This window comes from Chrysemys picta, chromosome 11, assembly GCF_011386835.1.
Source record: "Chrysemys picta bellii isolate R12L10 chromosome 11, ASM1138683v2, whole genome shotgun sequence".
Classification (NCBI taxonomy): domain Eukaryota; kingdom Metazoa; phylum Chordata; order Testudines; family Emydidae; genus Chrysemys; species Chrysemys picta.
Genome location: NC_088801.1, coordinates 67,662,534 through 67,681,889, shown reverse-complemented (window position 1 = coordinate 67,681,889; position 19,356 = coordinate 67,662,534). Strand labels below are relative to the sequence as shown.

General features: G+C 43.7%; 1 protein-coding gene across 4 annotated transcripts in view; it reads right to left on the bottom strand.

Moving 5' to 3' along the window:
- SPAG16 (sperm associated antigen 16) overlaps window positions 1-19,356 on the bottom strand; it is a 786,899-nt gene that overhangs the window by 15,891 nt on the left and 751,652 nt on the right. The window lies entirely within an intron of this gene.

The window sequence follows — 19,356 nt, the reverse complement described above, 5'->3', positions numbered from 1 at the left end:
CTACACTGTTCATACTTATAATCTTACATTGTGCACACTTACAACCTTCTGGAGACCTTTAGAAACAAAGATGGAAGAAAATGTAAGTGGAGATAACCCCAAGAAGAAGGTGCTGAGTTAGGCTTCCTACCTGGCTCTCCCACGTCATCCCCATGTCCTAACACCAGGCTGGATAACCACATCTTTTATACACCTTTTCCTATTCCACCCACGCACGGCTGGGACCATATCTGATGAGCTTTTGGACCCTATCATAGAATATCAGAGTTGGAAGGGACCTCAAGAGGTCATCTAGTCCAACCCCCTGCTCAAAGCAGGACCAATTCCCAGCTAAATCATCCCAGCCAGGGCTTTGTCAAGCCGGGCCTTAAAAACCTCCAAGAAAGGAGACTCCACCACCTCCCTAGGTAACGCATTCCCGTGTTTCACCACCCTCCTAGTGAAATAGTTTTTCCTGATATCCAACCTGGACCTCCCCCACTGCAACTTGAGACCATTACTCCTTGTTCTGTCATCTGCCACCACTGAGAACAGCCGAGCTCCATCCTCTTTGGAACCCCCCTTCAGGTAGTTGAAGGCTGCTATCAAATCCCCCCTCATTCTTCTCTTCTGGAGACTAAACAATCCCAGTTCCCTCAGCCGCTCCTCATAAGTCATGTGCTCCAGACCCCTAATCATTTTTGTTGCCCTCCGCTGGACTCTTTCCAATTTTTCCACATCCTTCTTGTAGTGTGGGGCCCAAAACTGGACACAGTATTCCAGATGAGGCCTCACCAATGTCGAATAAAGGGGAACGATCACGTCCCTCGATCTGCTGGCAATGCCCCTACTTATACAGCCCAAAATGCCGTTAGCCTTCTTGGCAACAAGAGCACACTGTTGACTCGTGTGTTGTATCCTGGCTAACCATGGTTAAACTTCCAACCGTTATCACCTCATTTGTGTCAATTAACGTCCCAATAATTTTGATATGTCAATGCAGTTAGCTCCATAGTTACTTTATTGCAAAAGTTCCGTACGAGTAGGGTGACCAGATGTCCTGTTTTTAAAGGGACAGTCCTGTTTTTGGGGACTTTTTCTTATATCGGCACCTATTACCCCGCCCCCCACCCCCCGTCCCGTTTTTTCACAGTTGCTATCTGGTCACCCTACCTACGAGGCTACCATACGTTCATTTTTGGGTTACTTCTTTATCACACAATGCATTGCTAAACTATCACAAGAGACATATTGCAAAATTTTATAACATTGGGTCAAACACATAATACTCTTGCTAGCTTATACCAACCGCCAACTTCTACTGGGCCTCACTTTAAGCCCTTAACACCTAATGCTGAAGACATTTAGCAGGACTATTTTAAAAACATGTATTTTGGTTCTTCTGTTTGTTGTTACAGCTTCAATTGCTTCCATTACTATTTCTATACACATGCTTAGCAGATAGATTATATTTTACCCAAAACAATATCAGGTCAGGGGTCAACAGTTAACAAAAGAAATGGATTGCTGTACATGCCTATGAACATTAGGCCCAGCATATCCTAATTAGGTATGTGGGAATCATTTCTAACAGAAAAGCTTGCAGTTAGTCCAGACTATTTTATAAACCCCCATCCAATGCAATTTTTAAACTTTTTAAAGAAAATAAAGCAACCCAAATATAAACAAACACCACCACCACCACCAGCCCTGCCCTGTGTATTATTTTGAACTTACAACGGCTCAGTCCACAAATAGTCTGTTAATTGTGAATACCGCCAGAGCCACCGCTTTCTGGAACTGGAGCAATTACATTATCCAATTTTCATAACATTCAAATGAAAGCCCGAGTCACTTCTTTATCTCACTGCTGGGTTAGAGGAAGAGTACACACAGATATGGGTAATATACACACTGTCATTCCAAGAAAAGCCAAGGCTGTGTGCGAAGAGCATGCTTATTACACGTGCCCAGCAAAAGAAACAGACAGCCTGTGTTCTCTCTCCTTCTTGGCCGAAAAGGCCTTCATAAATTCTTCTCTGGCAAACAAGAGGCAATGATGTTACTACAGAATTGATGGTAAGCATGTTTCACGTAGAGGAAGACAACGATTCAAGGAGGCGGTGCGCACAGTGACCATCATATTGAAAAAGCTGCTAGTTTAAAGCAGATGAGACTTGTGCTCATATAGATTTTTTTCCCTGTGAATTCTATTCATAAGACGATATGAAAAACACTTCTCAGGTAACAATATGCTCCTAAAAGCAACCAATGTTTAATTCAGCACTGAATTATCTTGAAATAAATTAGACATTAAACAATATGAAATTTCCATCAAACAGCACTTTTGCTGTATCTCCTTTTCTTCCCGTTATGAGCCTTGGGTCCCCCTGTCATAGGGCCAAGTCCTCAGTAAGGGCAAGTCCACATAGCTTTATTAACTTCAATTCTTTCTTTTAAGAGAGCCCTCAGCTACAAAGTTTGGGTCCAAATCCAGATCTGGACTCACCCAAAGTTCTGGAGTGTTCAGATCTGGAGTTCTGGTTTTGCCCATTACAACAGAAGAAGTCAGGCTCAATGTTCAGATTCAAACTCTCCCAAAGTTCACAGGTATTTGGAGCCAGAACTTTGGTGTGGTTCCAGGTCTGATTTTCCTTATACAGTGTTAATATAAGGTCTATGGTTTTAGTTTTGATGTGCAAAGCTAAAGCAACCACACAGGGACATGTGAAATGGAATTTCAACACCAGAATCTTTCCTCAGAATGGTTGCCCTGAAATTGAAAAAATGCCTTTCACATGGACCTGAAACTGTATCCAGAATGATCACAAATTCTGCTGCTTAGAGAGTAAGGGCGAGAGCCTATCCTCAGATCTGAATGCAGTAGCAGGTGTGTGAGAGTGCATCGAAAAGGCCTGCTCTTAAGGTTTTGTTTCTTTGATCTTACTGCTGCTTGCAAACTCAAGGAGAGAATATTTAAAGCAGAGGTCAGATGAAATATTTTTTATGAAAACTCACCATGCAAACTCCATTCAATTCAATATTTTCTGACATCCCCTTGGCATCTTGTCAACTTACACTTGAACTGTACGGCTTACCTTTACTCCCAAGCCCTCTCCACTTCCTCTGTTCTTGTAACTGATGAACATATCACTATCTTCCCTCTAGCTCAAGCCCTGAGCGCCACCTTCAGTTTTCTCCTCTCCTTCCCTGCATGCGTCCAGTCTGTGTCTAAATGTTACTGCATCTCCCTTCATGACATTTCTAGCTCATCACTTCCTGTTCTCATTACTGAGACCTCCTCCTCCTCCCGGACACCTACAGTCCTCCCATCCTCCTTTCCCCAGTACAAAATGCTGCTAAGAGATTTTTCTTTGCCTGATCTTATCATGTCACTCTCCTTCACTGCCCCCCCCCCCAATCCAAATCAAACTTCTCACTGTCCAGAGCCCTGCATAGGTCTGTATTACTGATCCACCCATCTCTTTCCACATCACCCTCTCTTCCCCTTCTGCTTCTCAGTACCCCATTTGTCTGCTTCACATACAACTTCCTCCACACAATCTTCCACTGGGAGAATGGAAGAGATCACCTACGGGAGGGTAGAGGAGACCACTAGGACAGTGTTGAAAAAGATCAGAAATGGGAAGACTATGAGACAACGAGGGGATGGTTAGATGGATATGAGGAGAACCAGGAAAGCGCAGCGCTATGAAAGCTCAGAGAGAGGAGAGCGTGCGGTAAAGAAGGCAGCACAGTTTGGGAGAGCTGAGATGTTTCACCATATATCTGACAAAAGACAGAAAGAAAAAGAATATTTTTTGTTAGCTTTCTGGAGTTCTACTTTGAGAAGTTCCAAGACTCAACAGACAACTTGTCTACATCTTCAAAAACTCAAAGAGATTTCAACGCAATCAATTTAAACTAATGCTCTGAAATGTCCACTGTAAGGAAGATTTTGTTCAGCAGAGTTCATTCTGCTCCAGCATGTCATACAGATGCAATTTATTTTTTAACACTGCATAATGATTCTCTGATGGCTGTTAAGAGACCAAAGCTTCCAGTGGAACTTGCTGCAAATCTGAATGCTTGAGCTGGTGGTATTCTGAATAGAGAGCCTAGAATGCAATACTACAGTAACTCCTTGCTTAACGTTGTAGTTATGTTCCTGAAAAATGCGACTTTAAGCAAAATGATGTTAAGTGAATCCAATTTCCCCATAAGAATTAATGTAAATTCGGGGGAGGGAGGGGTTAGGTTCCAGGGAAATTTTTTTCACCAGACAAAAAACTGTATTATATATATATATACACACACACACACACAGTATAAGTTTTAAATAAACAATTTAACATTGTACACAGTGATGATGATTGTGAAGCTTGGTTGAGGAAGCTTGGTTGAGGTGGTGAAGTTAGAGGGTGGAAGAGGTTGGGATATGCACAGTCAGGGAACTATGATGGCACAGTCAGGGAACTATGATGTGATTGGAATAACAGAGACTTGGTGGGATAACTCACATGACTGGAGTACTGTCATGGATGGATATAAACTGTTCAGGAAGGACAGGCAGGGCAGAAAAGGTGGGGGAGTGGCATTGTATGTAAGAGAGGAGTATGACTGCTCAGAGCTCCGGTATGATACTGCAGAAAAACCTGAGTGTCTCTGGATAAAGTTGAGAAGTGGGAGCAACAAGGGTGATGTCGTGGTTGGAGTCTGCTATAGACCACCAGACCAGGGGGATGAGGTGGACGAGGCTTTCTTCTGGCAACTAGCAGAAGTTGCTAGATCGCAGGCCCTGGTTCTCATGGGAGACTTTAATCACCCTGATATCTGCTGGGAGAGCAATACAGCGGTGCACAGACAATCCAGGAAATTTTTGGATAGTGTGGGGGACAATTTCCTGGTGCAAGTGCTGGAGGAACCAACTAGGGGCAAAGCTTTTCTTGACCTGCTGCTCACAAACAGGGAAGAACTAGTAGGGGAAGCAAAAGTGGATGGGAACCTGGGAGGCAGTGACCATGAGATGGTCGAGTTCAGGATCCTGACACAAGGAAGAAAGGAGAGCAGCAGAATATGGACCCTGGACTTCAGAAAAGCAGACTTTGACTCCCTCAGGGAACAGATGGACAGGATCCCCTGGGAGAATAACATGAAGGGCAAAGGGGTCCAGGAGAGCTGGCTGTATTTTAAAGAATCCTTATTGAGGTTGCAGGAACAAACCATCCCGATGTGTAGAAAGAATAGTAAATATGGCAGGCGACCAGCTTGGCTAAACAGTGAAATCCTTGCTGATCTTAAACGCAAAAAAGAGGCTTATAAGAAGTGGAAGATTGGACAAATGACCAGGGAGGAGTATAAAAATATTGCTCAGGCGTGCAGGAGTGAAATCAGGAAGGCCAAATCACACTTGGAGTTGCAGTTAGCAAGAGATGTTAAGAGTAACAAGAAGGGTTTCTTCAGGTATGTTAGCAACAAGAAGAAAATCAAGGAAAGTGTGGGCCCCTTACTGAATGAGGGAGGCAACCTAGTGACCGAGGATGTGGAAAAAGCTAATGTACTCAATGATTTTTTTGCCTCTGTCTTCACGCACAAGGTCAGCTCCCAGATTGCTGCACTGGGCAGTACAGCATGGGGAGAAGGTGACCAGCCCTCTGTGGAGAAAGAAGTGGTTCGGGACTATTTAGAAAAACTGGACGTGCACAAGTCCACGGGGCCGGATGCGCTGCATCCGAGGGTGCTAAAGGAGTTGGCGGGTGAGATTGCAGAGCCATTAGCCATTATTTTTGAAAACTCATGGCGATCGGGGGAGGTCCCAGATGACTGGAAAAAGGCTAATGTAGTGCCCATCTTTAAAAAAGGGAAGAAGGAGGATCCGGGGAACTACAGGCCAGTCAGCCTCACCTCAGTCCCTGGAAAAATCATGGAGCAGGTCCTCAAGGAATCAATTATGAAACATTTAGAGGAAAGGAAAGTGATCAGGAACAGTCAGCATGGATTCACGAAGGGGAAGTCGTGCCTGACTAACCTAATTGCCTTCTATGATGAGATAACTGGCTCTGTGGATGAGGGGAAAGCAGTGGATGTGTTATTTCTTGACTTTAGCAAAGCTTTTGATACTGTCTCCCACAGTATTCTTGCCGCCAAGTTAAAGAAGTATGGGCTGGATGAATGGACTGTAAGGTGGATAGAAAGCTGGCTAGATCGTCGGGCTCAACGGGTAGTGATCAATGGCTCCATGTCTAGTTGGCAGCCGGTTTCAAGTGGAGTGCCCCAAGGGTCGGTCCTGGGGCCGGTTTTGTTTAATATCTTTATTAATGATCTGGAGGATGGTGTGGACTGCACTCTCAGCAAGTTTGCAGATGACACTAAACTAGGAGGCGTGGTAGATACACTAGAGGGTAGGGATCGCATACAGAGGGACCTAGACAAATTAGAGGATTGGGCAGAAAAAAACCTGATGAGGTTCAACAAGGACAAGTGCAGAGTCCTGCACTTAGGACGGAAGAATCCCATGCACTGCTACAGACTAGGGACCGAATGGCTAGGTAGCAGTTCTGCTGAAAAGGACCTAGGGGTCACAGTGGACGAGAAGCTGGATATGAGTCAACAGTGTGCTCTTGTTGCCAAGAAGGCTAACGGCATTTTGGGCTGTATAAGTAGGGGCATTGCCAGCAGATCGAGGAACGTGATCGTTCCCCTTTATTCGACATTGGTGAGGCCTCATCTGGAATACTGTGTCCAGTTTTGGGCCCCACACTACAAGAAGGATGTGGAAAAATTGGAAAGAGTCCAGCGGAGGGCAACAAAAATGATTAGGGGTCTGGAGCACATGACTTATGAGGAGAGGCTGAGAGAACTGGGATTGTTTAGTCTACAGAAGAGAAGAATGAGGGGGGATTTGATAGCAGCCTTCAACTACCTGAAGGGGGGTTCCAAAGAGGATGGAGCTCGGCTGTTCTCAGTGGTGGCAGATGACAGAACAAGGAGCAATGGTCTCAAGTTGCGGTGGGGGAAGTCCAGGTTGGATATCAGGAAAAACTATTTCACTAGGAGGGTGGTGAAACACGGGAATGCGTTACCTAGGGAGGTGGTGGAGTCTCCTTCCTTGGAGGTTTTTAAGGCCCGGCTTGACAAAGCCCTGGCTGGGATGATTTAGCTGGGAATTGGTCCTGCTTTGAGCAGGGGGTTGGACTAGATGACCTCTTGAGGTCCCTTCCAACTCTGATATTCTATGATTCTATGATTCTATGATATTTCCCAGGGAATGCCTTACTGCTAAATGATGAACTAGCATTTGGCTGAGCCCTCAAGGGTTAACACATTGTTGTTAATATAGCTTCACACTCTACGAGGCAGCACAAATGGAGGGAGGGGAGATAGCATGGCAGACGGAGACACACACCCTGTGTTTGGGAGAGAGAAAGAGAGAGAAGCGCATTGCCCCTTTAAGTACGCTGACACCACTCTAAGTACATTGCCTTTTTAAGTATATCAGGAAGTTGAGACAGCAGTTGTGGCCAGCAAGCTCTCCGTCTTGAGCCCTGTCGTGTCCCCACCCTGCTCTATATGGAGAAGGGGTAAGCGGGGGGCAGGAGCAGGGGGGAGGGGAACACCCTGACATTAACCCTCCTTCCCTGCCCCCGCACAGCAAGCTGGAGGCTCGGGGAGCAGCTCCAAGGCAGAGGGCAGGAGCAGAACATGGCAGTGGGGCGAGGGACAGCTGAACTGCCAGCAATTGATAGCCTGCTGGGCAGCTGCCGTACAGGGAACTTAGGGGAGCGAGGAGCTGATAGGGGGCTGCTAATCCACCCTGGTTCCAAGCCCCCACCAGCTAGCTCCAACAGGCTGCTCTTCCTGCAAGCAGTGGACAAAGCAGGTGGCTGCCAAACGACATTATAAGGGAGCACTGCGCAACTTTAAACAAGCATGTTCCCTAATTGATCAGCAACGTAACAATGTTAACCGGGATGATTTTAAGTGAGGAGTTACTGTATTGCAGGGGGAAACTAAAAAGACAGGGGAGTGCTGTCTTACTCACAACCCCGCCATTCCCATCTGAACACATTTTTCTCACATCTAAACCATCACATTACCTTTTAGATAGTGGAGAACTGAACCCTGTGAATTTTGCCTGAGTAATCACTCAATGGAAGAACAGGATTTTACTAAAGGATGCTAATAAGTGTCATGAGTTCGGAAACAAAGCTGTTGCTTCTGAATTTTAGCAGCATTCTCACTGGTTGTGACCAGGAAATGCAAAATGATACAACTTGAGTGAGTGAGAATCAGTGTGCTGTTGTCTGGTTCCTTGAGTGCTGAAAGGTTTTGTTCTCTGCTGTTCGCTTCCCACAGCACATTACACTTTTGGTGAACTACTGATTAAATCTTTGGTGCTTAAATAATCATCATCTGTATAAGAAAATGATTTCACCATCACAATCTACACATTTGGATATCATTAACCAGATTTCTGCTGCTGGTATAAATACAGTTTAACCTAAAAATAAGCCTCCCATCCACTCTTAAAAAGCAAATTATAACAAAACAGCATTATATAAGAATCAATTGCATATCACAGAGACATAATACATCCAGCATTTATGAGAATACCTGCACATGCAAGGGGCAGAGAACGGGGGAGAGGGAGAGGGGGGGTAATCAGTTATTCCATTTAATTATATAATGCAATTTAACTGAACTTCAAAATACAGTCATGATGAACGTCACAAGGGAGAAGTTAGGATTAATAGAGGGCTGTGCTCAAAACAAACTGTCTTGTGGACACCGCCCCGGCATGCACTGTTATGCAAACTACAACCCCCTTCCCATTTGCAATTATGAAATATCACTATAGGAATTGGTTATATGGAGCAGCAGATTAAGAAATATGGCACATATAGGGAATATTAGGAAAGTGATGTATTTTTAGCAGTCTTTAAATGCCATTTAGCAGCTGGAGAGTAGGAAGGAGAAGCCAGTTCCATGTGACCAGCCAGCTTCTCGAAGAACGCCACCACATACTGGGTGGATCCACTTTGGTCTATGGAGCTCACTTGGAGATTCGCTGACACTTTTCATGAGTTCTAAGAGGACTTAGCTTTAAGTCTGAGGTTTCAGACTTATTCAGATACAGAATTCTCTAAATTAAAGCAACCTGTGTGACCAAGTAGATGGGTTGCTGTGGGTCTAGAAGATGCTAACGATTACATTCTGTAGAAAACTGCACCTTCTCTTACTCCCTGGAAGATTCAGAGCCCCAAAGTTTAAAAATATAGAAATTCAATGGGGCAATGAAATTGAGGGTACATCTACACTACAGGGGGGAGTCGATTTAAGATACGCAAATTCAGCTACGTGAATAGCGTAGCTGAATTCGACGTATCGCAGCCGACTTACCCCGCTGTGAGGACGGCGGCAAAATCGACTTCTGCGGCTTTCTGTTGACGGCGCTTACTCCCACCTCCGCTGGTGGAGTAAGAGCGTCGATTCGGGGATCGATTGGGACGCGATAAATCAATCCCCGAGAGGTCGATTTCTACCCGCCGATTTTGAGTGTTTTGCTCAAGGGTACAGAGGGAGTTGAAGGCAGATTCAGCATGAGGACCTTGATTCCCAGTCTGGCGCTCAAAACACTCAACCACACCTCTCTCTTGTGAGGGTAAATGCCTTTTTGGAATTCTCCCAGTATGACATTTAATGATATGATTGCAACATCACAAGCCAAGTTTTCAGTTCCGACATTCCACCATGGCAGCAGAATGCCTCAGAAGAAAGCTCAGGGTATGACATGCCTTTCACTGCTCTGAGAAACATACACCCCTCACAAAATGCTCAAGTCACCTCCTGTATTCTGCATCAGCAGTTTCCATTCACTTTTGTCTCCCATATGTGAAGTTCAGAAATAATTAAACAACATGAAGAGTATTTCTAACGTACTGTGTTATTAACGTGTATTGAATTGTGTTGGGATTAGTTATGAAATGATAACTAATACCCACATTATATCTGACAGAGATTAAAAGCCTACATGTGGATGAGCCTAATCCATTCATTGCTTTATGGACCCAAAGTCCTTCAGACAGTGTTACAAATCCACTTGTTCCTCAGCGCTGAAATTAGCATTTAGATTTAGGTTAGCTGAAGATGTATAAAATCATGTTTACTCTAGTAACAAGTACATGGACTGTATTATGGTGATGCAATGTGCTCCTGATCCACTGACTTCACAACAGAAAATTAACAGTTATACTGACACACAGGGCTATAGTCTCCCCTTTCTTTTCCAGGCATGTCGCCATTTTGGGATCTTCAAGCACTGGTGTGCTAGTTACTTAGGACCAGAAGCAGGTCATGGGCCTGAATGGCTTGATGACTCTCTTTCTTATACATGTTTTATGTTATAACTTCTCTCAAACTTTAGTTTTCTACACCAGACATATATGATTGTCTTATCTTGCCTATAGGGGGATAGAAGTTGCCTGGTTCAACTATAGTTTTTGGTGGAGGCAGCTTCTAGGACATCCAACTATAAGTGATATTCTGTTTGTGGTGCTACAAGTGTGGAATGTAAGAACAGAACTGATCAGGTCAAGAGTTTCAGAAGTGACTAGTGATTTTGGGTGTCTCAAGTTATGGGCTCCAACGAGAGACACCTTAACAGGCCCTAATTTTTAAAGAGTGCTGTGCACATGCCCTCTGAAAATGGAGCCCCTTAAAAAGTGTCTCAGCTGGGCCCTCAGAAATCACCAAAATCACTGTTCACTGTTGAAAATCTTGGCCTGAGTTTTAAATGAACCAATACATAAAAGAAGTTGGGTCTGAGTGGAAATTTGGTGAGTAAATATCAATGAGTTGCTTTTTAAACTCTAGACTGTAGAAGAGACTTCTGAATAAGAAGGGTGGGTACAGGAACTTGAAACTTTTACATGTATCAGATCAGTTTTTTTCTGAACTGATTGATAATTAACAGGTATAAAGTGTAAATGAAGAGGTGCTGACTGGTTTAAACTGGTTTTAGGGAACAAGCTGAGTGATTGTCCTCAGACAAAGGCATAGAAGATAATACAGATAAATCAAGTTAGCAATAGGTTGCTGTGAGCTGTGAGAGGATAGAATAGAGGCAGTAATAGAGTAAATAAGAAACTAAAGGGAAGAGAGTTAGGGCTAAAATGGGCTAGGTGTTGAGTGACAGTAGGGAAACAAGGGACCAGACAGGACAAATAATGTACTCGGAGAGAAGAGAAGTGAATTTATTGCTGATGACTGAGTGCTGTGGTATATTTCTGGCTGTTCAGACTGTTGATATCAGAGAGTGGGTGTGGAGCATTGTTTGGAAATTAGGGATCTGGGAGAATGACTATGCAGCCGAAGAGTGGAATCAATAATGTCTGCTGAGAAAGATAAATATGAACAGCTCATTGATGATAGATGGTTGGTGTCGTGTTTCGTAGGAGAGTGCACAGGGGGGAGCAGCAGGTTATAATGAGTTACATAGCAAGTGTGCCATTTAACTCACTGGATGGAATGGTGAGAGACAAAGTAACAAGAAGGGATGTGGTTGTAAGTAAAATTACATCTGGATTGGAACTGAGGGAAGAATGATTTCAGATAGGTTTGAGACATGGAGTGATTGCTCAGGGAGATGTGGATAATGGGCTTTTGGCATTACAGCTGGAGCTAGGGAAGAAGCAATTTGAGGGAAAAAATCAGAGGAGATATGTTAGGCAGCTTGCAGTAGTGTGTTATGTGGACAGTAAGTTCTGCTAGCATCTATAGTCAATTACCAGTCTAATATAGAAATTTTGGAGATGACAGGATTGATGCAGGAAACATGAAGGAACTGGTAGAAGTCATATATGATGCTGGAATAGATTACAGTGAAGGAAGAAAGCTCCAAGATAAGATTCAATCACTGCTATTCTTGGGGGCCTATTTTTTCCCCCAGAGGATACAATTAACTCCCATTGACTTTAATAGGATCTCTGGAATTGAAGGAAACTTGCATTTGTCTGGCTGATGTCAGTCACTGGTAGAAGGAGAAGGGGTGAAAATATGAACAGAATATGTGAAGGTTGGAAATATGTCTTTCTAGTCAAGTGTGTTGGTATCCTGAGGTGAGCTATAGCTCAGTCTGCCCATGGGATCTTACTACCACTTCTCCATCCTACAGGCAAATTCTCTCCCTTCTCTTCATAGCCTTTTTATTCAGGAAAAATTAAAACTACAATAAAAAAAAGTCATGAATGCATTAAGCTGAACAGTTTGCAATTTGATGTGTGCTTAAGTTTCTTTAATTTGAAAGACCAGTTTTCATTAATACTGCTCAGATCGGAAGATCATAAAATGCATATCTGCCCATGTAAGTTGGCACCAACAAGGGCCGGGTTCTGTATCTAGGGGTTCCGTTTCAATAACACAATGCAAAACCGGCTCGAGCCCCCACCCAGTGACCTGGGACAATTACATACCACCCCCTGGGTGCCTCTAAGAGGAAATACTTCCCCTCTCGCAAGCACGGAGTCTGAGTGTAACAGAAAATGTTTAATAACATGAGGTAAACTACATCAGCATTAAATTGGAAAAACACCACAAACAGGATTCATAACACAAACCATGAGCAAAAAAACCCACCCCAGCAAGTTGGGCTGTGTCCTTTCCCTTGGGTTCTTGAAACCAGCAACCCAAGGATCACCAAAGTCCCAAAAGTCCAACAACCCCCCAATGTCTCTGTCCCTGGTCAGTGCAGCCCCAGAGTTCGGGGGGGGGGGCACGCAGGGTGTTAAGGGGCACCTTACGTGATCCGAAGCCGACGGGGTTCCGCCGCAGCCTTCACCACGAGCCGCTCCACTCCACCAGCTGCCCCGTGAGCTGCTCCTACCGTCCCACGAACTGCTCTGGCAGCTGCTCCACTCTGCTCACAGACCTGTGAGCTGCTCAGCTCTGCTCCACTTCAGCCATCCCTTGGGCCGCTCCCACAAGGCTCCGCTCTGCTCTGCTCACTGCTCCTCCAGCCACTCCGCTCACCGACCTGTGAGTCGCTCAGCTCCACTCCAACCGTCCCCGCAAGGCTCCACTCTGCTAGCTGCTCCGCCAGCTGCTTAGCAATATAGCTTCAGGCTCCCCCACTAGTTAACACAGCCTCAGTGATCTCAGCTCTTAATAACTTTAGCTCTTTTGTGATTTCAGCTCCTAGCAATTTCAGCTCATAGTAGGGGAGCCCTAGTGCTAGTGCACCATTGGCCCAAAGTGAATGCAGCTCAGCAGTCTGTAACTAGACCTCTAATGGACTCAAAGTTAGCTCTGATATTCAACAGTGGAGAGAGAAGGTAGTGCAATTGGTGTTTCAACCCCTCAGAGAGGGGTCCATACCATCAGGTACAAATACCTGTCCCCATCCTCTCTCTATTCACTGGGTTTTGTAACCCATGCCCCTTGTCAAGCAAGTGCTACTTAGGTAATGGTGAAGGACTCACTCAGTCCTTCTGTCATACAACAGTTTCACTGGCCTTGATTCACAGAATCAGGGTAACAAAACTTTATTCTTCCTGCCCCAATAACAGAGAAAACTGATCCCACACCAGCCAAAGTAACCACTTTGAGTTGCTGTTGTTTCATGCCAGGCGAGTGGGTGTGCCTATGCAAACAAGATCAGCCCTGGAGTTCTTTTCCACACTCGCCATAATTCGCCACCAGATGTCAGGGTAGAGCTCATCCTGACTCTGCTTACACATAGATAATAGATAACTAAACCAAACTTTTGCTCAGCCTGGGCCCAATCTGGATGTTGTCAAATAGGAGTTATTCATTTAGTAGTAATAGATAAGTGGGTTGCTGACATCTGAATTGCTTAGGCAAATTCCTCAACATTATGCAAAGCTTTTGCCCCTTATACTGTTTTTCTCTCTCTTTCAGATGGATGCCCTGTATCTTTTATTGCATATCTAGAAATCTATGGCTGGGTTTTAAAATGACGACATCACAGGCAAAATGCCAGCATTGCTGAATCCTGAATGTAACTGCTGTGCTTCCACTACTGTAAAACAGTGAAGTTCAAAATTCCTGGGTGTCACAGGCCTCATGGAGAATAAATATATGTTCAGTACTTGATTTATATTTTTCATGATTCAATCTTGTATCCAGGGGGAATCAGAAACATAACTAACATGAACTTATTTCACGCCACAACAGGTCATGGCACCCGAAGTCTTTATTTCTACTGGAAACACTGCAATCACATATGATATTCCTGTGTCAAGGTCTTGTGACGGAAATTAAATTCCTAGTATGCAGGTAATTATACCTACTCTTACGCTGTGGAGATGTATGAAGTTACAGGCTAGCGTGCCAAAATTTTGCATTTATGTTTTCAAAAGATGTGAGAAATTTCCATTTGACGCAGCTATCTTCCAATGACTTTCATCATGTACACAGCAGCAGACCTTCTTTCACTTTTTTATTTTTAAAGATAAATTGCTTGGTATGCTATCAAAGGATACTTAAAATTTAAGAATAGAACATATTAGGCTGTCATTCTTTCAGAGACGCAGGTCTTGAAGAGTCTGAAGTAGTAGTCTTTATATGACAGCATAATAAGGATGTCAGCTTTTTTCCCCCCTCCATCTTTTTGAGTGACATTTTCCCCAGCAGGGAAAATTAATACACTTCAAAAGATATAAAGAACAGGAAAACATGCATTAGATATCAGTGTGATTTTCTAAAATGAAACAGTGTGCAAATCACATTCTTAATAGATTTTGGTAAACTAGTTCCTTAAAAAAAAACAACAACAACAACATGGTTTCAAAACACCAGCCTGTGTGTGGCTTTAACACGAGCTGACTCACCCCTGGGGCGTCTCCTGCTGGTTTCTCAGGGAATTAGCTCGACCCACCCTCCGGAGCACCCTCTGCAGGCCGATGATCTGCCTTGCTCTCTACTTCTGGGTCCCGTGTCCCTACCAGGACCCCGGTGCCCCTTGCTCTGGGTGCTGCCCCCTGGCAGTACCCGCACGCTAGGTCTCCCCTCCCAGGGGAACCCCACCCACTAACCCTACCTCGCCTCAGTGTCAGGCTACTGCCAGTCACCATCTAGCCCCACTCCCTGGGGCAGACTGCAGTATCAGCCTACTCATCACAGACAAGGTTGGGTTTGGGCCTGCTGCCTTGGCCTATCTCTGGGCTGCCCTCTGCAACCCCCAGTACCTCCTGGCCTAACACTACGCCACAGCCTGGGGCTTTCCAGGCTGGAGCTCCCCAGCCTTTCCCCAGCCCTGCTCCACCCAGGTACTCTGCTCTAGTTCCCTGCAGCCAGGCCCTTCTCTCTCTGCACTCAGAGAAAGACTGTTGAGCTTCTGGCCGCCCTGGCCTTTATAGGGCCAGCTGGGCTCTGATTGGGGCATGGCCCAGCTGCAGCTACTTCCCCCAATCAGCCCAGGGTGTTCTCTCACCCCCCCCCCCGTCCTTTCCAAGGGCTGTTTTTAAACCCCTCAGAGCAGGAGCGGGTGACCACCCCACTACAGTGGCATTAAATTTGCTACTGAAGTGTGGAGTATTTCTCTCTTATGTTATTAAATTTCAAAAAGATATTCCTCAGGGCTTGTCTTAATTCTGTCATCTGTGCTTCTGGTAAAGATTCTTAACACTTGGACAGCTACCTACTTCCCATTTGGATGCTAACAGCAAATCAATCAAAATGGCAGCTTCCGTATTGGATGTAGGCTTTTAGCAAGATGCCAGGAAATGTTTGTACTTCATCACTGTTTAGCTGTTTTTTGTCACCAAATGAGAGTTGCCCATACCACTTAAGAAGAAAGACAGCCCCACACTGCGACAGGGCCATCTCTATAGGGTCAGACAGAGGTGTGATTATATTCATTGTTTGATCTTTGTGAAAAGAATGGTTGCCATCACTGTAAAGCCAGAAAGCAGAGAAAAGCAGAGATATATAAATAAGATCAAAAGTATAAGAGGACGGAAAAAGACACAAAGATAGAAGAGCAAGAGGAAAGAAAGGGATATACATGAAAGAATGGGGGGAAAGGAAGATCAAAGAAATGTGAATTAAGTGAAATGTTAAAGTAAACTTGGGAAAAGAAATTGAGAACAAGAAAAAGAGAAATGGAGCAATTACAGTAGGTTCAGATTCAAATCAATAAGTTGGGCACCAACAGTGATAAACATTACTATTGATATCTCTTCTGGCTAGGTCTCTCTCTCTCTCTCTCTCTCTCTCTCTCTCTAACCAAACTCTGTCGTATATGAGCACCAGTTGAACACAACTATCAGAGGCAAGTGGGAAGGAGAACAACTTTCCAGCCAGTAACTATGGAAGTGAGCCAATTTTGTTGTTATTTGGGCATCCAGTAGCACTGAGGAGTGTAAGGAATCCAAAATTGCAGAACAATCTGAGGGCAGAGGCCCCTGAGAGTGATTCATATTAAGGATGAGGGAAAGTTCTTCAAAGCACTTCCAGCTTCCTTCCAGGATTGCTTTAGTCTTGCTGGGTTCAGGCTAGTTAATTGCGAGGCTGATTTGGGGTAGGCACTGAAAAAGTGGGGAGATGGTGTTGCTTACATTTAGATGAAAGAGACTTGCTTGACTACTGCTGGCACTTCAGCTGCTGGTGTCTCACTTAGGGTGACCAGATGTCCCAATTTTATAGGGACAGTCCCGATTTTTGGGTCTTTTTCTTGTATAGGCTCCTATTACCCCCCCACCCCCGTCCCGATTTTTTACATTTGCTGTCTGGTCACCCTAGTCTCACTGGTTGCCCTGAAGGCATCATGCTGAATAATAAGGTGAAGAGGATAGGACTTTGGAGACTATGGGAACTGTGGTCCATACCAACCATCCACTTTCAACCCGAGATGAAGGACCTGAGCCATTTTTTCAGAATGTTTCTGTTCAGCACTCCAGCCTTGTGGAGACATGATCAATGTTATCGAATGCTGCAGATGGGTCCAGCAGGAAGACAAGATGTACTTCCTTTAGCTGCTGAATAAGAATAGGTCAGCCACCAGAACACAAAGTGCTGTCTCTGTATCATGCCTGAAGTTATCAGAGAGGGATCCAGAACACGAACAATTGATAGGTGGCGTTGAAGACTTTATGCTAGCCTCTTGATTAGCTTGTTTTGTAATAGAATATACACCTGGAGGTACTTTGTGAGGTCTCTAGCATCAAGCCATAGTTTCTGTAGTATTGATCCAGACTATAGCATATTTTAGGATAGGAAGCAGATTCAGCTTGTTAAAGGAAGTGTTGACAATCTCTTTTATCGGGGTCCCCAAAACCTCTCTTACCATCTACGAAGGGCAGAGTACAGTCATTCATGGTGATCTTGACTGTTTCCCTGACTACTGTGTGTGTCACTGGGCTAAGTTCTTTGAAGCAGAGAAATGTGTTTCTGATTCTGAGCTTGGCTCATGGTTCTTGGTGTTCTTTAGAGGCTGCTCCTGATGTGGGTCATATGCTGCATAAAATAAGATAATTTCTTGCACTGAGAGGCAGTGCTTCTGGTGTTGACTGGATATAGTCTTAGTTTATGAAGAAATGTACAGTCTAAGCTCTTGCTGCCTGTGTAGCAGAGAAGTAGGATCTCTTGGCATCCTTCACAGTGGTGGCATAGGTTTCAAGGAATTCTTGTGTCTGACTGCATCAGATACCATCAATACCATTTATGTTTTCTTCCTTCTTGCTTTTTCCGTCATAGGTCCATTGAAAACCATAGACAGAGTCTGTGTGAGCAGGAGGGGGTATGTTGGTGCTAGAGTGTCTATAGCAGTAATGAGAGAGTAGGTGTAATATCTCACTTATTCTCTACTCCTTGGCCTGTTGGTTGGGAAGAATTTTCTATAACTAAGATAGGAATCTTGCAGGTCTAAGGGTTATCTGAGGCACGTAATGGTGGTGATTTCCTTTTAATATGCAACACAGAAAGTGCTTCTTTCTGTCAGGACAAAGAAGTTGTTTGATCAGGGCAGGGGTCAGTCCCTGTGTTTCTTATTTCCACATCCATGTCTTTCAAAAGGAACCAACTTGAAAAATTATTTGGAAAGAAAATGATCACTAAAAATACTGAGCATTAAATTTCTTGTCTTTTGTGAAACAAATCACCAAGCTGACACAGTGTTTGGCAACCCTGCTGAGCATTTCTGCATGCAGAATGAAGATGGAAGAGAAAAGGATGCAAAAGACTGGCTTTTACTGACAGGTCAGCTAAGGTGACTGAACTAACAGGTTAGCTATAGCTCCAGTATATACAATGTAGTGAAAATTTCCCCTTTCCTTTTAGTTTAGCTTTGAACTGACAAGGTTTGCAATACTGTAATTTACTGTCTGCCAACAATACGAACAGTGGTAAGCTTTTATAACATGCAAGCAAATATCAGAGCTGAGTGGTTTTAATTCACTGATCAATAGAGAGCTGTTGGAAATTACAAAATGGTATGGAAAAAATGATAATTCTTATATTGTGAAAACTGTGTTATGCTAAAGAGGTTCTATTCATGCTTAAAAATTGGACTCTTGTAGAATTCTGCAAGCATTACATCGCAGAATGATTGAGTTTTATGATAAGTGGATTTGTATCTGCTTCGGGTAATTCTTAAAACTTGCATTGGAAATATTTCTTTTGGAATAAAATGAGGTGAATGTCAAATCTCCTACCTCTATGGAAGAGTTTGAGCTTTTAAAGATGGGATGAAATTGGCCAAGAACTCCTTTCTCAAGTCGATATTATGACTACAAACCCACAAGCATTCTTCCATTTTTGCTAAAATGACATGTAATCACTATAGGTACATCTTTAATTTACCATATGAGTAAATTATTAATATTACAAGGAGTCATGCAGTTAATCATTGTAGACTGCAGTGGAAATGTACCTTTTGTTATACCACATTATGCTAGTTTATATTTGAAGAAAAGTTAGGGAAATTACAATTAATTAAAAAAAACTATGCTGAAAATGTCTATATTGGGATGCACTTGACCCTGGAAGGAGAAAGGAAATCAATGGGGAGGCTGAGAGAGGTAATCATATTATCATAGCTGTAACAGTTACCATAATCAAATTCTGTATATAACTCTGCTAGTAAATTTGCATGTCATATTATTTTAATCATGAATAATTACTGAGACACAAAAGGAAATAATGGTGAGGTAAGAACCAGAACAGAAAATGCATTAAGAACATATGCCCACTGATAAAAAAAGATTTAAGATGGTGGTTGCTTTCCCCTCATTTTAATACTGACTTACTAGACCATAATGTAATAACTATCGTCTGTGCTTCGGTCACCTTGGATCAAGATGATGAAACAAAATAACTCAATATTTTTATTTAATCTATTTTAAGGCAATATTAATATAACAA